This window comes from Trachurus japonicus, chromosome 5, assembly GCF_045865225.1.
Source record: "Trachurus japonicus isolate A0001 chromosome 5, Traja_1.0".
NCBI classification, from domain to species: Eukaryota; Metazoa; Chordata; class Actinopteri; order Carangiformes; family Carangidae; genus Trachurus; species Trachurus japonicus.
The window spans coordinates 6,542,486-6,562,717 of NC_140911.1; the positions used below are offsets into that span (position 1 = coordinate 6,542,486).

Below are 20,232 nucleotides of genomic sequence, written 5' to 3' on the forward strand. Positions count from 1 at the left end.
TTTTTTTTTATCCAGGGAAAGTTTGGCCCTGGGGAGAGGGTCACTCGCTCTCACCTCAACTATTATGTCAGAGGAGGTTGTGTGTGTGCGTGTATGTGTGACTGGGTTGGTTAACTTATTTATATTTCAACTATGAATCCTGTTAGTGCTGCTCGTCGGTTTGGTCTGTGCTCCAGTGCAACACTTGGTCTTATGTTAATGCTTTCATTCTTTGTGAGTTAATGTTTCAAGCTGTTTGGAACCATCTCGCATAAAAAAACGAAACCGGCGAAGGTGATGTGTACGGTCGGCGCGTGACACCAAACACCCTTCAGTTGCATTCAGCTCAGCAGTGGATTATACCGACCTTACACATTATCTCCACTTATCTTTCAACATCTAAACACTCTTGGTTTTCTATTCATGTTCAACTGAGGCTGAACATCTGTCGCATTTAAATTCACTTCAACTTGTTTATCCACAGCAAAACAGATACCGAATAATAGACGTTAAGAATATAGTTCGTTCAATAGAAGTAATTTGACACATGTCTTCCAATTGTAAACCGGGTTGCTGAGCTTTTAGCGTCTGTGCAGCATTTTTTTTAGCCCACGGCTGTAAAGGTAGAATCCGCAGGTTTGTTCGCTGTAGTTTGTAAACACAACATTCAAACTGGCCTTGAGGCTCCCGTTGCGAGTGCGGACTGTATTTACTTTTCTTCGCTGTTTGTATCCACCATTTCTCCTGGCTTGACGGCGTCTAATCTCTCATTGCGTTCACGCTGCAGGAACTTGGAAGAGAAAAAACAAGGATACCCGAAGTAAGTTTGGGATTTTGTGGCTCATCGCTGAATACGAAAAATATATGCAGCAGCAAATTATGTTTATTTTGGAGGCAAATAAGGAGGAGAGGCAGGTGAGTGCACATATAACATTATAGCCTAGATAACCCTTTAAAGTTATTTCCGTTACATATGAGGACCATAATAGAAATAACATCGAGTCTTTTAGATTTTATTGTGTTTTGATTCCTCAACAATGTTATACATGTATAGTTGTGGTCTTCAGGCCAATCTATTTGTATTTTAAATCTGTTAAAATCAATCAATCAATGCATAGAAAAAATGCATTAAAACAACAAATAACTTAAAATTTTTATAAATTCATACCGTTTAAGACGAAGGCCGCCATGTTTTGATGTTGTCGTGACGTCAAGTCGGAAAATCTGAGCTCTGAAATGATACCCGAGTTTCCGACCTATAATTTCCAAGTTCGACGCAGGTCTATCGTTTTTTTCCGACTTCCAATTTGTTGTGAACACAGCATCTATCTTGGTGATAGTTTTTATACAAGCCTATAGTATTATACCCCACTTGACCAGCTGTGCAGCGTCATTGGCTGGAGAAAACACACCGACTACACCAAAACATCAAAATACAGGCAAGACTAGAAGCTCACACGTATGTGATGATTTAACAAGTCTATATTTGATTAGTCTTTTAGGAAAATGAAATGTGCATTAGTGTTCATTAATTGTGTAATCTGAGCCCTAGGTTTGTGGAAATAAATTTGTCATTTGCTAAATTTGAAATTGGTGGTGCTGCTGTAACCGCTGTGGTCTGCACTGACGTGACCTGTCCTCTGTTTGCAGGTGCACCATGGGGATGGATGCTCTCTCTCTCTCTCTCTCTCTCTCTCTCTCTCTCTCTTTCTTTCTCTCTCTTCTCCCCCGATACCAGTTCATCAAGCTGCTTTCATTTTTGAACAATGCCACCTGAGCGACACAGCAGAGAGGTGGTTAGCTGCTCTCTTCATAGTTTTCTGGTTGAAATTAAGAGTTGAGCCTGTCACCTGAGCCCCCCGGCGCCTGATAAAAAAACCCTCTCCTGGGTCCTTCACTCCTGCAGTAACTGAACGAGCTCAGTGTGTTAAACGCATTCCTGATTAACGTCCAGGTATCAGCAGGTAGAAAAAGATGTTTCATCACCTGTCACTTTGCTTTCACTGAGTTGATCACTGGCTCTGGCTCCCAGTGGTGGTAGACTATCAGTTTAGTTTTGTTTCCTCCATGAAATGAAACGAATATTTTTCCAGCTTTAATCCTGTATCCACATGTTAATAGTTTATTTTTCTGTTGAAATTTGCAGAATTCATGTCAGAAAGTCATTATCTGAATATTTTTACATCAATATTGATGAATTTTTGAATTTCTACAGTCAGCATGCCAATCCCTCAAAACTTGCGACATCTGTGGCATTGTGCTGTGTGATAAAACTGCACATTTTAGAGTGGCCTTTTATTGTGGCCAGCCTAAGACACACGTGTGCAATATTCATGCTGTCCAATCAGCATCTTGATATGCCACACCTGTGTTCTTACTAACAGATTTAGGCAGATTGCGCAAAAATGTTGTGTTTATATTTTCGTTCAGTGTATTTGCATAATGTTACTTTCATAGAAGAGTACATGATTTAAGTTATTCATAATTTTAAGCATGCAGTGTCATAACTGCATTTTTGATGTTCATAACAAACCAAACCGTTTGAAAATCGGTCAAAAACTGAGCAAGTTCTGGTTATTTTGGTAGAACATGCACCAGAGGCTCTGAGGAAGCGAGTTGACTGAGCCAAGATGGCAGCTGTATGGTGACGCCGTGTCATTGGGCAGCAGCGTCAGGTGAGTCATCTAGTCTTTTATATATACTGTATGTGCGTAACTGCATAGTATTCTGACAGATGTTTCAAGGCCTCTTTAAAGGGATACTTCAACATTTTGGCAAATTGGCCCATTGCCATAATCTTTATAGTCATAGCAGTAGGTTCGTTACCTTTAATTGTCGGTGCAAGCTATTTTTAGAACGGCGGAGCAGAGCCACGAGCTGCTCAGAGCTACACTACGGAGGCTGATGGGATTTCTTGGTTTCCCTCATCAAACTCATCAAATACACAATCCACTCCAAAATGCTCTGGTGGACAAGTTGTGACCTGCACATTCACCACGCTATGAGATAATAGAATGATACGAGACAGAGTTGTTTTAGAGGCAAATTCACTGCTTGCCGAAAAACTGCTCCCGATGGGAACGTGCATCAGCGGTTTTGCATGAATTTACCTCGAAAACAACTCTGAGCTAGCTAAGGGGGTTTTCGCGTCCGGCCGAAGAACGCCCCTTAGCCGTGGTATAATGAGCCTGTTGTTATATATTGCTTAAATATTACTTTGATCACGTGAGCTGGGGTTTAATTCTAAATAAACACTATTTTAATTCTCGTACTCTACCGTTAGTACTCTTAACTTGTAGATAGACAGTTCATTAATTCAGTGTTGTTCATTTCAAAACAGCACTTTCACTCTATAAATCGCTCAGGACAGATTTTAGCTCCAAAGCTTCACACACACTGTGCTGCTGCAGCGATGATGTTGTCCAACCAGAGCTTGGCTGAGCGGTCACTTCTGATTAGACAGAGGATGTGTGTTATGATTACATAATGGCAGCACTCTAGGTAAACACTTCAAATCACACTTTGAGCTGAAGTTTTTCAAACATATTTAGACCGCACGTCAGATAATGCATCTGCCAGCGCGAGCGTGCTGTGGCCGCCGCCGCTGCCACCGTTTCCCTCGGAGACGGGGGGTTCGGGTGAATAGCCTGAAAAGGACAGCTCAAGTGTATTAGCGAATAAAAGTATACACATTTTATTACCCTTCATCCCTTTATCTGTGGATGTGAAAGGGTCTAGTCACTCGGCTGGGCTTATGCAGTGCACGAGCAGGCAGCCGGTCCCGTGTGAGCCGGCTGACTTTGTCCATGCTCGCTCCAACAATTGAGGGGGGACAAAGGTGAAGCAACTGATTTGTTGCAGTCGCTAAAATAATAGAGCAATTTCTTTCCTTAATGCTTGTGGTCTGCTGTTGACTCACACACACACACATTCAATTGCACACACAGACACGCGCGTGCAGGCGGCCTGGTCTGCTGAGAACAGGCTGTTCGCTCAAATCGTCCTCAAACAATGAAGTGCTGAACAGATCACATCAATCTCTCTCAAGAGAAATATTAGTTTCCCTCCACCTCCCAACCCCTCCCCCCCCCACACCACCACCCACACATACTGGAGGAGGCCTGGGATGGCGTATGTGTTTTCGTGCCTGCTCTCAAGTGTGTGTGTGTATGTGTGTGCATGTGCGCAGCGAGCTAGACAGTGGAAAAAAAAGATACATTTTCAGCTTGTCTCAAATTTTACCTCCAGTTCCCCGCGAGGCTTACACAACCGGCCAAAACAGTCGGTGAGATTCCACCGCCATGACTGTCCCGCCGAGACATAAAACAACCTCTAACTGGCAACTCGCTGCACATCAATTACACCTTTATTTGTTGGCTGGAGGTCGGGTGATAGAGGCCTTATTTTCACAGCGGCTTAAAAAGAGAGCGAGAGGGATTTAAGTGCAATACTAGTGCGATGATTTATACTTTCGCTTATTTTAATAGCAGCAAAGGGTTTTGCCTTTTTTTTTTTTACGGGAAGTAAATCATGAGCTTCGCCTGCATGCCTGCTGAATGCCACTTTTAATATACACGACGGCATGTTACATGATGAGACGTTGTTAATTAGAAATTAGCTTTGAAAATCTTTTGATTGAGAAGAGGAGGAGGAGGAGGAATATTGACGGAGAAGGAAGGTTTGGAGTTTAAAGAAGTTTTTTTTGTGCTGTTTTAAGATTTTTTTTTCTTTCCAAGTTTTAGGAAAGGCGTTCTCTCTCTCTTTGTGTCTCTCTCTTCCACCCCTCACCCCCCATCCCCACCCCCACTAATCTCTGTATATTAGCTCTCAGGAAGGGAAAGCTCTCTCAGTGTGCTCTGGCTGTTTTAATATCTGTCAGCTTCATCCTGTGCTCCATCCCTCTGCTTCCTCCTCTCTTATTTTGGCGCTCTGTTTCCTCCTGTCTTCATATTTCACCCCTTTGTTTGACTCCTCTGTCCTCGTCTCCGTTCACTCTATCAGTCCTCGTCAGCGGCTGGCGGCGGACACCGTGTGTGTGTGTGTAGCTCTTGAGAGGGATGACGAGGTCTACGCTATTTAGTGCGTCGTCTCAACATTTCTCATTTTCACTCGATGCTTTTTGTCAGAGCAACACAGGTTTCTTGACACCTCGTGTAAACACACTGATTACAGCGAGGGCTATGGGACCTTTGTGCATGTGTGTGTATGTGTGTGTGTGTATAAGAGTGACTGATGCCCAGCGTGCACCTGTGTTTAAGTGTTGACTCTGCAGCAACATCATTCAGCAGGACATCTATTCAGCTTATGCATCTTCTTTTTTTCCCCCAAGAATATCTAATTAACCGAGAGGCCGCACGTCTGTAACCGCCTTTGATTTGCACTGTGGTCAACACTGAATTGACAACATGCCCTTGGGACACGGTTGGATAAATATACATAATGAAACATTTCAAAACTATTGAATCGAATGATTCACTTGCACAACAACAGCAGCTCACAGTGGATTTCAGTGCCGAACCACTCAAGTAATACACACAAGTAGGGTTTCATTGTAAAACAGTGCATGAAGTTAAACCTGGAGCAACATGTCCAAGTACCAGCTCTATGCATCATATACAAACTGCTTTTTTACTTTTAGGCAAGGCAGTTTTATTTGTATAGCCTGTTTTTACAAACAGTTTGTCTCAAAGGGCTTTACATGGCATCATAACAACATCCTACAGGTGATATAAATGAATGTCATTTTTGCAACAAAGCCGCGAGTGGCTGTAAATATTATTTGGACTCATAAGAACTGAAGCAGTTAGAAAGGTCCTTGACTCCATGAAACCTCGCTCAGCAACTTAGTGTTGCAAATAAAGGACACGTCAGTGATCAAGGTCCCGTTGTTAATGTGAAACAGACTGTGTGGTCAGCTCAACACAGTCAGAAACTGTAGACAAAAACATATCCTTGTGTTTGCACATGATGTTTTCAGGAAAACAAGCTCGAACCTTAACAATGATATATTACGAATACGGATACGAAATTCCTTTATTAATCCCCAAAGAGGAATTCATTTGTCTGTCAGCTCATCTTCCATTTGCAGAAGAATGAATTAAAAAGCCTGATGTCTGTACAAATGATCTTCTCTCTCTCCGTCCACCACTGCTGTTTTTTTGGTCCATCAAGGTTTTATGAAGTGGATGATCTCAGTTGTTCAGAACGGCCTCGACCATCTTCAGTGTGAATCTCTCCACCACATCCCCCAGTGAGTCCCTCAGGGAAACATGACTGAAGTCTCCTGATATTATCAAAAGTACCTCAGGATGTTTAGTCCGTGAAACTTCAGCAGTAGCCATTGCGTGGGAATGGACACAAGTATTATTGTGGTATGAAAAACACGTCTACTTCCTGAGTCTTCACCAATATCTCCAGCTCATCGTTACTTGTTGGGCAGAGAGTTGACATTTCCCATGATGACTGAAGGCAGAAAGGACTGACAGTACATCTCCACTTCCAAGCCTCCACGAAAACACCTCTTCATCTCAACTGGAACAGGGAGGCATCCTCCAGACCTGCCCCGTTTTCAATGAAAGAAGCTCCTCTCCTGAACAAACTCCTCTCCCCAGAGATGTGTCTGTTGGTAGTTGACAAAATATGAAGTAAAGATTGAGTAAAAACTCAGAGCTGCCAGACTGTGCTGCGACGCATGTTCTGGAGTATTACACCGTGTTTTAAAAGTATTTCATTAAGCATAAGAAGTGGGGGAGTTCTCTCCAAAGACATTAAATGAGTATGTAGGCCGTTTAAGTTTATTGGAAACATCAGAATTGCTATACTTGGAGAGACCTGAATTGCACTGGAGAGTGATGCTATCAAGTATTTAATGAGGCAGTCACCTTGTCTCCTAAATTTAGTCATAGGCAATTTCATGTCCCATGTCACTGCACACTTGCTGTGAGGCCCAGGCAGGGTGTAAACTGCCCTGTGTGACTGGCCTAAATAAGAACCTATGAGCTCTGTCTGATTCTCTGACAGCAGAGTTTAACCTGAGGAGCAGAGAGGTCAGTATTATCTGCTCTATAGATCCCCTCTCTCCTGTGGCTCGTCTCGTTGCTTCGACCCAGACGCTGAGCTTGTTTTCACGTGTTTTTGTTTGTTGCGACCACTCTGTTTTTTTTTTTTTCTTTTTCCCAGAGAAATAAATTGGAGCAGCTGCAAGGACCTCTGGGAGCTGAGGTCCTTGCAGCTGCAAGGTCCCTGCAACAATTGCAGCGGAGTCTGCCCAAAAAATTGTGAGAACCTGGTTTTTGTGCTTCCAAAAAACTAACAAGAAACACAGTGAGCGCATTAATTGAAAGCAAATACCTGGTGAAGAATCACAAGTGAATATAAATGAGAAAAAAGTGGATTTTCATGTGAAGATTATGAACAAAAAGCCGCACTTTTTCCAAAAAATTATATTTATTTAGAATAAATGTGAATGTATTATTTTTATAATAATTTTACGCCTCCAGATAAAGAAACTTGGATTTCTTTATCTGTTGAAGCATTTCCACGGGTATAATGTTTTTTTCTTTTTCCATTTTATAACCTGCTGAGTCTGACGTCACACAGCTACCCAGTTCTTCTTCTTCTTCTTCTTCTTCTTCTTCTTCTTCTTCTTCTCGTTCTTCTTCTTCTTCTTCTTCTCGTCCTTCTCCTTGTGTTAATTCCTTACAAACTGCTGGTGGAGATATTAGACTAGAGATACTTTATTGATCCCAAAGGAAATTCAAGTATCCAGTAGCGCACATATAAAACACAGCATCTTTTGTGCGATACTATATGTACGCGCTGTTAAAGCTTTTGTAGTCTGGTTGTAGGTTGAGGCAGGTAGGTTGATTGCATAGAAATAATTCATCTGGTGACAGTACGTATAGTAGTGAAACAGCTTCTAAGTGCTTCCAGTTAAATTGCGCTCTCGAGGACCAACAGTGTGCTAACCTCTTTTAGCATCTCTGACCTCATTATCTTTACCTTGCTCCCATACATGTATAGATTTTTTTTTCTTTCTTTTCGATGTATGCTGAGAGCAGCAGGCCTGCTTGATGGATCCTCCCACTCCACTAACAGCATAATATACATTTGAATGTGTGTATGTGCAGTTTACATTAACTCTGGACGTTTTGATCAGTGCACACATGAAGGTTAGTTGGTTACGGTTCTTTCATCCTGTTTTCTTTTTCCTGCTTTTCTCTTTGTTCTCACTTGTTCTGTTCAGCTCCTCCTCCATCCTCTCTCCTCCTCTGCTCTGTTCTTCTGACCTTCTAGTTGTACGCTGTTGTCACCCCATCATTATTACATTAACCCAGATATTTTGTGGTCTTTGCCGATGACGGATCATATAAATAGACATTAACAAACCGAATGATCAAACTGTGATAACTGGCCAACACTTGGACCTATATACTGCGCTATACACACCCTATCTAAACAATAGTCAGCGCTCACCGAGTGTTTAGAAAGAAGCATTAGTAATCAGAGACTGATTATGTTTAACTTTCAGTAGCTGATTATATTTTATAAGCAATTACTGGTCAGCTCGGAGACGTTTTTTGGACCGGTTCTGCCCGGCCCTTTTAAATCACCTTGAATGAGTTTATCCCACACACCTTCCTGTTTGCTGGTGTTGGCCGGGCTTTAGCTCCGCGTGGCCAGACAAACGCACACAGAGCTCCTACTGTATCTGAGTCCGAGTTGTGTGCATACAACCGCCGCCCGTCCGTTCGTTCTGCGTATCCGCGGCGTCTGTTGTTGCTCCTATTGAAATTCAGAGTGTTTTTCTGCCGCTGATTGTGAAAACCTGAAAGGCCAAGGTGGAACTAATTCTCTCAGCCTTGTTAGCGAAGGCAGTCACACTTTGTTTTTGTGCGGCAGAGATGTGTCTCTACCTTCCAAAGCTTTGCCTATTCTCATTTCTCTATTTGCTTTTATGTCTCAAGTACATTATTTTGTTATTATTATTAACCAAAAAAGCGAGGCTCTCTCTCTCTCTCTCTCTCTCGTTCTCTCTCGCTCTCTTGCTTCCAAGAGTGCCGAAATTGAATATAGCATTTAAAAGTCAATTTCCACGATGGGATTACGCAAATCAGCCGCTCCCTGTTTCACCCTTATGCTTCCATTCATCTCTCATTCATCCTCCGCAACCTTGATGCATCTCTTCATTTGCTGTGGTTTAATCTATTCATTTGAAGACATCTTTTTTCACGCTCTACAGGCCGACTCATGTTTTTCCACTTTGCATTGTTACGTTACCCCTGTCCAACCTGAGAGAATGTGTGTGTATGTGTGTGCGTCTGTGTGTGTGCATATACAAATTTCTCTGTCCAGGCCTTTTCACCTGCAAAAGACTAAGAAAAAAAAAACACAAACCCTAAAAGCAATTACTCCTCTAAAATTTAATGCCTCTGTTCAATGCAATTTCTCTATTAGAAGTATGAGTTATTTATTTATCTTTCTATCTATTCATTTGTATATATTGCCTTGAAAGAGGGGAAACTGGTGAAATTGTACCAGTGAAGTGAATTAGGAGAAGAAGACTTTGGGTGAACAAAGGCTCACATTAAAACCCTACAACCCCACACCTCACCCTGAGTCAACCTGTCCACCTCTCTACGTCTAAACAACAAAAGTGAAGACATACTCTGAGGAAGGCGCCCAGATAGATTAGTTACCTACAACACTATTCTGTTAGGTTTTTGGAAAAACAGTGCAAAAAGAAATGCCAGAAAGTGCTGCGCTGAGTGGAGCTACTGTTTTCTGTTTATATTCAAGACTAATTCAGCTGTATCATAAAATATATGACCACGTAATTCTTTTTTTTATTCTGTTTTTTAATTTGGTGAGTGTGTGTGTGTGTGAGAGAGAGGAAAAGCAAAAGTTGGACACATCTGTAGCTTTTGTTCTCCGGAGGTTTTTGCCAAGCGCTGCGGTCAGTAACTGGAAGGTGTTGTTGTAGTAACCTGAAGCTGCAACTAACGCCCGACACGCCCGGCACATTTAATCAACACCCATATCCTGACACACAAACGCAGACATGCAGACACGCACCTACAGAAAAAAAAAGCAGAATCCTAAAGGAATGTTTTTGAGAGAGAGAGAAAGAGGGTTTTATGGTGCATGAAACTGAGATCACAGACATAAAATCATACATTTGCTCTTCATTATAAAAGGAAAGACAATGACCTGAGAACCGTCTCAAAGAGAGACGTGATAGACGTGAATGTGAAGGCCAGTGCAGATCTATCTATATATATTACATCCTTCCAATGTCCAAGTCAAGGATCTTCTTTGGTTGCATGGTTTAGAAGTGGTGTTTGTCCTCTTGGCATTGAAGATGGTAGATTCAAACACATGACGGACACACCCCATTTTCTTTTTATGCTATACAAACGGAGAGGATTGAAGATTTGTCGGTTTTACATGAAGTGGCTTGAAAGATTCCGGCTTGTTCAGAGAAAGGAAGATACAGTAGACTGTTTAATGAAGTATTTATCTTTATTCACAATAAGACACCAGGTATTTATTTGTAAAAAGGGTAGCAGGTTAGTTGTGTGCAAGACACAATATAAACTTTATTCATTTGCCAGTAAAATCCATGCAAATGTGATAAATAATCAATGATAAACACAACACAGTTGGACAAAATTAGCTAATTGGTGAGAAGTTTTGACTTGTGCATTGATCTATAGCATCTGGCACCAAGATGTTGAGCAGCAGCTCCTTTGGTTGCGACTTGAAAAATTCCATGAATCGGACTTGTTTTTCCTGCACATCCCGCAGATGCTCACAGAGATTGACACGTAGGGGATTTAGAGGCCGAGGCAACACCTCGACCTCGTTGTTGTGCCTCTCAAACCATTTTTTTGCCATGTGACAGGGAGCATTATGCTGCAGGAAGAGGCCACAGACGGATATTAGGGGAATACAGCTGCAATTGAAAGGGTGCACTTGTTTTGCAACAATGTTTAAGTTGGTGGTAGGTGTCAGAGGAACAAGGTCTCCCAGAGCATCACACCGCCTCCACCTGCTTCCCCTCTTCCTACAGTGCACTCTGTATTTTATTTTTCACATTTTTTAATGGCCTTATTGCTTTGTATTTACACTTTTTAATATGGTTATGAGATCTTTATGTAAACAGGTGTGTGTCTTTCTAAATAGGAGGCAGCTGAGCTTGATTGAAGTGTCTGAATACCGAATAAGTGTTTTTTTGATCTTTTCCTTTTTGATAAATTTCTAAAATTCTATTTTCACTTTGTCTCTTTAGCTTGCAGTGATGGGAAGGGAACATTTTATATTAGTAAAAAGCAGCAAAATGGTAAAATGTGAAAGATTTCAGGGGTCTGAATACTTTCTGAGTGCTGTGTCTGTACACCCTCCAAGTGATGATCCATTTTGTCAAGCATTTTTTGGTAGGTTTTGTATCTCTAGATGTTGACATGGATGTCTTCAGCCATGTTTTTTGTCAGTAAATTAAACTTGTGTGTTGTAACAGGAGAAAGTGTCTGAAGTGGCAGGGGAAAGGTGCTGACGCTTTAACGGGCTGATATGCTGGAAAATGTAAGCAGTGGAAAAACTGAATTGTGAATTGTGACAGATTGTAAAAAAAATAACATATTCTTGCCAAACATTCTTTGAAATTTTCGGCTTTATACTAACAATGTCGTTACCTGTGAAGTGCAAACAAAATATGGGAGTGTGGCCTCCTCAGCCCTCTGCTACTCCTCCTCCTCCTCCTCCTTCACTCTTCACTGCTTCTTTTTTTTTTTTTTTTCATTTTCTGCACCTCTCCAGACGGCATCTCTCACCCGCTCCACTTTCCTCTCTGCTTGTTTACAGTAAGCAGGTCCGAGAAGGATGGTTTTACCTTTTATGGCCATTCTTCATCCATGGTAAAAGTGCACTAATACAGCGGCATGTTACCCACACCCCCCTCACCCTCCTCCTCCCTCCTCCTTATTCTGACCTCCTGGATGGGGGTACCAAGGGTGGGTGGACTGCATGTGTGTAAGTGTTTGTGTGTGTGTGTGTGTGTGTGTGTGCGTGCACGGCCTGGATAACCGAGTCTTGTGAGGCATTCAAGTTCCTGATGTGTTGTAAAAGCACCTTTTTAAAAAGCGTCTCGCTCGCCTCCATAGACAGATAGCGACCGAGGCAGAGGTTTGTTTTGAATGTCTGGCTGTATAAAAAGCTCTTCTTACAAGTGTTTAGGTTAGACTGGGGGTACCTACGTCTGACACACACACACACACACACACACACACACACACACACACACACACACACACACACACACACACACACACACACACACACACACACACACACACACACACACACACACACACACACATTCATTCACACATGGACAAAGCGGGCAGGTGTTAGTGAGTTCGACCTGCTGCTGTGCACATCCAAGGATTCAACGGAGGCAACGAGTTTGAAGCAGGAGAGAAAAACAGATGACATACGGCATTGTGTCGGCGTGTAGTGGGCCTCGGATGGGAAATGTCACGTTTCAAAGCCGCGTTAATTAATATGTGAAGACAGCATTAACTCCTTTTCTTACTTAAGCTCTGTAATTCCACTCTACACAGTGTAGCATCAATTAAAACCCTTCAAACCGTCTGCAGCGATGCTCTTTGCTGCGTGTCAAGGCCGGCGGCGTGTCGGCAGGAGCCATCGCAAAGATTTCTCACTGTCACTATATGAGAGCTGCAATCGGTCTGGTAAAAGTCATTCAAGAATTGTGTGTGTGTGTGTGTGTGTGTAGGCCTTTCTGGCATGATATCTGCTCTACTTTAACCAAGATCACAGGAGTTCATGTTCCAGTGGACCCAGAACTTTGTTTATTAGGAAACTTCACAAGTATATACGCAGTTCTATGAACAATGCACAACTCAAATTCATGGAAGTTGCCCTATGTGTGGCTAAGAAGTGCATTGATCTGATTCCCCTCTTCTTATTGACAGGTGGTCTTCTGAGATGAATAGTTGCATCCCCCTGGAAACAATCACTTATTGTCTTAGAAAATGATATAACGCCTTTTTGAATATTTGGCAGCCATATTTAGATCTTATCCTACATCTGTTACATCAAGTACTTAGTCGTTTGTATTGACCTTGCACACTGACCTTTTTTTTTTTTTTTCTCTGGGTGGGGGTGGGTGGATGGTTTTCTGGTGGAATTTTATGTTTACGTTTCCATGGTTTCGGTAGTCGCGGTAAATGCATGGATTTTTTTTTTCTCAATGAAAATCTGTAAAACGCATGGATCATCACACCATCTTTTAACAATGGATATCACACAAATTGACATCCGTGTTGAAAGCCAGCGTTAATAGATCCATGCGTTTACCGCAACTATGACAACGACTGAAAACCATGGGAACGTAAATGTACAATTCCAACAGAAATGCAAAACTGGCTTCCGGTTTTGACCATAGATGACGTTCAGAAACTTGTGGATAGGGTAAGGAGGGTTATGTATATCCTCCATGTTTCGTCTTATGTCCTTATATTGTTGGTATACTGATGTTAGTATATTCCATATCTAAAACTAGAAAATAAAATATTTTAAAAAAAGAAAGAATTGTGTGTGTGGCTGCAGACTAGTGAATGTGTGCGTGTGCGTGTTATTGATATATTTGTGTGTCTGTTTGGGGCCTGTGTGCAGCAGCAGGGACTTAAGTTAGCCACAGGGTGTGTGTGTGCTGAGATCTGACCTCCACTGCTTATGAAATGTCAACGTGTGTGTGTGTGTGTGTCTGTGTGTGTGTGTGTGACTCTGGAATGCCAGTGTCAAGGGCCTGAGAAACAGCCATGTACAAACAAACATAGGCTCGTCTTTCCCTGTTGCCCTCTGGTCCCTATCACTCACACGAACACACACACACTCATGCAAGCACACACACAGAGACACACACACACACACACACACACACACACACACACACACACACACACACACACACACACACACACACAGACACACACATGTGCACAGTGTGGTTGCATGGGAGTGGTGTTTATTGTCTCAGTGTTAACTAACGTTGGTGCCGTATCTGGCCTCTGTAATTAGATTTACCTTTTCTTGTTTTTCTTTCCTTTCATTCAGCCCTTTCCTGCCTTTTGCTTTCTCTTCGTCCATCAAAGTTGTTTTTCTTCCATAAGCGGCCGGTGCAGATGGAAGGAATGAAGAGAGAGAGAGAGAGAGAGAGGAGGATCCCAGCTCCACCTCCTTTTTTTTTCTTTTTTCGCTCTTCGCTTACATCTTATTTTATTTTTTTTCCTCCTCCTTTTTTCCTTTTCCTCCTCCCTGGCTCCTTCACCTGTCCTCTCCTCTCCTTTGCTCTCCTCTCCTCTCCTCCCCTCTTCTTTCCTTTCCTTTCCTTTCCTTTCCTTTCCTTTCTCTCCTCTCCTCTCCTCTCCTCTCCTCTCCTCTCCTCTCCTCTCCTCTCCTTTCCTCTCCTTTCCTTTCCTTTCCTTTCCTTTCCTTTCCTTTCCTTTCCTTTCCTTTCCTTCCTCTCCTCTCCTCTCCTCTCCTCTCCTCTCCTCTCCTCTCCTCTCCTCTCCTCTCCTCTCCTCTCCTCTCCTCTCCTCTCCTCTCCTCTCCTCTCCTCTCCTCTCCTCTCCCAGAGCGATGCCAGAGGGATCTTGTGTCTCCCCGTGTCCCTCAACACCCTCACCCCACCTGAGGGATGTCTTACCCTCACCTGAAGGGGTGATACACCTTGCTGTGAGGCACATACACACTCAAAAAACAAACATACAGTAACAGTTTCACCGCACAAGGTCGCGCTCAGTCCCAACTGAGAGCGCACAACACAGTTGAAAAAAAGTGTGTGTTAGTGTGTGTGTGTGTTTTCCCCACAGAGCCACTGAGGTTGCAACCTGCTATCAGGGGAGATGTTGTGATCTCTCTATTGTTGTTTTGCCTTTTATGCCGTTCCCTCCTTCCATTATGTCTCTCGTCACCTCACCAACCTGTCCCGGAAGCTTTGTGATGTGGAAACACACAAGCACACACAGAATAACTGCACACACACTTATAGACAAGTGCTCAGATAAGCATGCAACGTAGCAACTGTAAACCAAAAAGTTTATTTTAATCCACATTATCTAACGACACAAGCCCAGGAGAGAGAACACTTCCGCAAAAGTTCTGTTTAAAGTAAACGGTCATGCCTCCTCTCTCCTTGTGTGTTTCTGTTTGTGTGTCTGTGTGTGTGTGTGTGTGTAGGTGGCCGATTTTAGCAACCCTTCTTTTTTAGCGATCCAGTCGCCGGTTCTGTTTTGGAAAGAAAAGAAAAGAAAAATTCCCCAGTGCTGGTTGAAGTGACCCTGCCGTGCCAGCGGTAAAGTCCTCTTATGGTAGTGTTATGGCCATGTGTACAGTACTGTGTGTGTGTCTGTGTGTGTACATCTACGTGGGCTATGCCACTTTGTTTTCCCCTGCAGATTTAAAGCCTTACATGGAGACAAACAGACACCAGAAGCTACATGGAAGTTCCCCAGACAGGTTTTTGTTGTGTGTGCACAGTATGTGTCTCTCCCTGTGTGTGTGTGTGTGTGTGTGTGTGTGTACACAAACCTTAGAGGCCCATGGGTGAAGGCTACCATATCAAAGGTTCAGTGAGCAGGGATTAAATATCACTCCCCCCGCAAAAAGCCTCATGGTGGTGTTTAGAAGTGACAACAATAGGTGGCAGGACATGAGACTGTCACTACGGGGACGAAACCCAGTCCGCTATGCCCTCTAGTACTTGGATTTAAATCTGCCTGGTTTACATTTGACGGCCTGCTGCTGCTGCTGCTGCTGCCGTCCACCATCCTCTGCATCTCTCTCCCTTTCTACTTTCACCTGGTCTGCTCTTGTTTTTAATCTGTCTCTGAATACGGAGACACATGTCTAGAAATGAAAGACAGGAGTTGAGTGCAAGAGGGAATAAAAAAAAAGAAAGAAAACTTCTCAACTAGCCCCCCTTCTCTCACTCCTTCACCTCCTCCTCCTCCTCCTCCTCCTCAGCCCTCCCCTCCAGGGAATGTTTTGGGGCCCAGCTCAAATTTTGTTTGCACAATGCATTCCTGCAGGCTCTTTATTTATGTCAATCTTCCTTTTGATCAGAGTCCGGTTACCACCGGTTACCCACTCGCTGCTCCTGTGAGTGAAGGAACCCACCTGTGATGCAGTGCAGTGTGTGTGTGTGTGTGTGTGTGTGCAGGAGTCTGGGGCCTTCGTTCCAGGGCAAGTTTACCGTCAATTAATATGGCTAAATGATTCCCTCACATGGTAAAGTATTTATGTAAGGCGATCTGGCTGGTGGCGGAGCCTGGGACATCTGGCTGTGATCTACACCACAGATGGTTCTACCTGCTCACACACACTAACTCAACACACAGTAACACACACAAAGGCACACACAGAGTCTGGAGGTGGAGAGGTGAGGTAGATGTTTTTGCGTGCAAATGTGCGCGCGGCGAACTGTGTGTGTGCTGTAGATTTTAGGCTTTAGTGCCCGACTGCCGCTGCTAAAAAGGAAATAGTGAAGTCAAGCCTTTCAATGGGATGCACGCACACACTGCTGAGAGGAGAGGTCACGCATGCTTGACTTCTGGGCTTGGTTAGGAGGACCACAGCTAGAAGTAGAGAGAGAATGCACATGGAGGAAAAAAACAAAAAAAAAAACAGATTTTACTCGACAGGATGAGAGAGATTTCACCTTAGAGAGGACACGTTTCTCAACAAAAAGTAAATAAAACTGCGCTAGTCAGAAAATTTTAACTAATAGAGCCTCTTTGTCTCAACAAACCTCAAGCTATTCACATTCCTTTGTGGATGATTTGCTGTATATATCTTCAATTTCATCTATAAGCAAAGACATATTGATTCAGCTGTTTTGCATGAATTTACCTCTAAAACAACTCCGTCTCGCAATTTTCCGTTATTATCTCATAGTGTGGTGAATGTGCAGGTCACAACTTGTCCACCAGAGCGTTTTGGAGTTGTTGGATTGTGTATTTGATGAGTTTGATGAGGGAAACCAAGAAATCCCATTAGCCTCCGTAGCGTAGCTCTGAGCAGCTCACGGCTCTGCTCCGCCGTTCTAAAAATAGCTTGCACCGACAATTAAAGGTAACGAACCTACTCCTAAAACTATAGGGATTATGGCAATGGGCCAATTTGCCAAAATGTTGAACTATCCCTTTAAGGCACTGTTAGTTGGGTGTGGTGATCTGCAGCCGACAACCACATGATTAAAGTGGTGGAGAGACATAAATGAATGCAGATTCTTGGACTCAGGTGCAGAGGAGCCGTTAATATCCGATCAAACTGCAGCACAGGTCGAGCTAACTCCGATTTTTAGATCAAGATGTCAGAAGGAGAAGATCCAAGTGGCTTTGAAGAAGGGGTTCATTGTCGGGGCGCTGGTGGTGGGAGCTTCAGCGACTGAAGTGACAGATCTGTGGGAATGACGTCAGTAAAAAGGGACGGAAATAAAAACCACTGGTCGCACATCTAACGAGTCGACCATTAGTGCAACAGGGAAAGAAGACAGAAGAGCAGCTTTTTCCACAGGTGAATGAGAATATAAATAAGGAGGATAGTTGCTGTGTTGCTGTGCATGAACCTCTCATTACCAAGATGAATGCACATGCGAGAGTTCAGTGGTGCAAAACCACAACTGTCCACCATAATCAATGTCTTAAAAGGATCGAGAGAAAGAGAGAAAGATATAGACACAAAGAGCACAGACTCTCTCTCTCACTACTTATGAGTTTCTCTCCCACATCTTATGAGTTAGCTGTGAGGCTGCAGCCGTTGTTTGTTCTCAGAGTACTTGACCTTGTCATGAAAGGAATGGAACTATTTTTTTTTTATTTTTTTTTACAGTGGTGCATTTAGAAAGTGAAAAAGAATAGACTGGTCTTATATTGTCCCTGCTGAAAGTTGTTTGTGACTTGAGGAGTATCTTTGAAATGTATCTCCAAATGATCAGACGTACTAGTGTATACATAATGTGCAATTACCACAAATTTATCCTGCGCTCACATCAGCCCAGCTGTTTCTGTGTGTTAGATTCTTCAGGGAGGATGTAGGCTGATTTTTAGTGACTGTAAGCAGGAGACAGAAGTGTATTAAGTGTGAGCCTGTGCATATGTGCAAATAAGCCCAAACAAACATTTGCATGTGCAGTGGTTCCCAACCTTTTTTGGCTTGTGACCCCATCACAAATTTCGGGCAACCCCGCGATCACTTGCAGTCACGTTATCGCAGCTGTCAATCAAGATGCTGCATTTTATTTGAACTTGATTTATATTTGAGAAAACAAGAATACAGTTGTTTAAGATCATGTGTGGTGTTTTTAATCATACTTTTAAAAACAATAATAAGTAGTTTAAATATCAGTAATTTTTTTTCAGGCGACCCCATTTGAATTCCAGGCGACCCCACGTGGGGTCCCGACCCCAAGGTTGAAAAACACTGTACTACTGCCTTATATTTTCAAAGAAGCCTTTTTTATTTGACTTTTTTTTTTCATATTCGTGAGACAGATCATCAGTATAGATTATAATATATAGATTTTTGCATCAACATTCTCCAGAATGTCAAGAATATGAGGAAATAGGCCTGTGTTGGTTTGTTTGCATGTAAGCATTTACACTCTACTACTACCCTTATATTAACCCTAACCCTTATAAGATATTTACTATGAGAGGTTGAGGAGAAGCTTGTCACCATCATCAGGATGTGCAGAGTTTATCACCTCTGTCGTCGGTATTATCTCTTATTTTACTTCAGTTAGTTGGTGATGTCTAATTGCGACAAACTGTGACAAATGATATAAATACAGGGAACAAGAACAGGGACTAGAAAAATCTTACATCAGAAATATTGCTGAAACTCGCTTTAATAGTGATGTAATGTTTATGTCTATAATAAAAAGACAAGTGTGTGCGTTCACAGCTTGCATTACATCCTGTGGTGTTTGTGTAGTCGATGCTTCTTACATCCATACACTACAGTTACCCAGAGGTTTTCCTGGATGTTTCCTATTGAATCTCACTGCAGTAATTTTGATTAATGGTGGAACTTGGACCGTCTCCCTCGTTTCCCCTCAGATCCTGAGAAAACCTGAGTGTGAGAGGTGAAGGAACAATCCTCCATCCTCCCATCACCTCTGACGGCGGCTCGCCAGACACCAGTTGAGGCGTGTGGTGGTCGTACGTGGCGGCGGCGGCGGCGGCGGCGGCGGCTCCCAGGTGTGAGGTGAGTGTGCTCGGAATAAGGCTCTCCCTATAGATGAATAAAGATGAAAACGCCAAAGTAAACATGACTTTAATCCTGATGTGCTCCCCCATGTGTCTCTCACTCGTGGAGGATGGAAGCCCAGTGAAATCTTTTCTTGAAACCAGCTTTCTCCTCCTCTTCCTCCTCATCTCCCCCTCCTCTCCATCCCTCCATCCTGAAAGAGCCCTCAAGAGATGTGTGTACCCTCTCGCTGCCCGTATCCAAATAATTAATCCAAAGCAATTACTCTCCTCCTTCATCTGTCCGTCGGCCCGCTAACAAAACATTTCAACACGTGTCCTCATCACTCCCCTTTAATTAAGGCAGCACTATTTATCACTCCCCTTTAATTATCCTAGCCTGTTTATCAGTCTGCCTTTAATGGAATAGGCACCAGAGAGATACTCGTACAAAACATACCCCGCTACGCTTTTCCCCGCTTCTGCCAGTTTTGAACTCGAGAGGAGAAAAAAAAAACACAAAAAAAAACAACAAAAAACAATTAGTCAAGGAAAGAAAGAAAGCAAAAACAGGGGAGAATTAAAAAAGGGAGGGAGAAGAGAGGAACTCGGGGAGCTGAAGGAGATATAAGTTGTTGTTTTGCTTCCTCTCTCTCTCTCCGGCAATCAGGGTGATGGCCACACTCACACACTCCGCTGTGCTTTTGTTCCCCTCGCAGAAAGCTTCCGCAGACTTCATGCAGTTCACACTGAGTTCAGACACACATTCACACACACACATGCACGCACGCATACACACACACACACACACACACACACACACGCACACATGCACATAAACTGAGATCAAACACACCTCCACAATACTTCTTTTGTGTTCAGTAACCATGGTTTCTGTCAGGTTTAATGCCTAGCAACATGTGTCACGGGGCAACCACTCACTGTGAAGGGGAGGGCCTCTGATACACTTCATAACAGC

At 43.0% G+C, this 20,232-nt stretch overlaps 1 long non-coding RNA gene across 2 annotated transcripts in view; it reads left to right on the forward strand.

The window, feature by feature from the left end:
• Positions 1 to 1,681: 1,681 nt before the first annotated feature.
• The window catches only part of LOC146986945 (uncharacterized), a 45,427-nt gene continuing 26,876 nt past the window's right edge, over positions 1,682 to 20,232 (forward strand). For both annotated transcript variants that reach the window (XR_015035905.1, XR_015035906.1), the window contains exons 1-3: positions 1,682 to 1,943; positions 2,566 to 2,654; positions 19,125 to 19,272. This is a non-coding gene — a long non-coding RNA (uncharacterized LOC146986945). The remainder of the gene's footprint in view (positions 1,944 to 2,565; positions 2,655 to 19,124; positions 19,273 to 20,232) is intronic.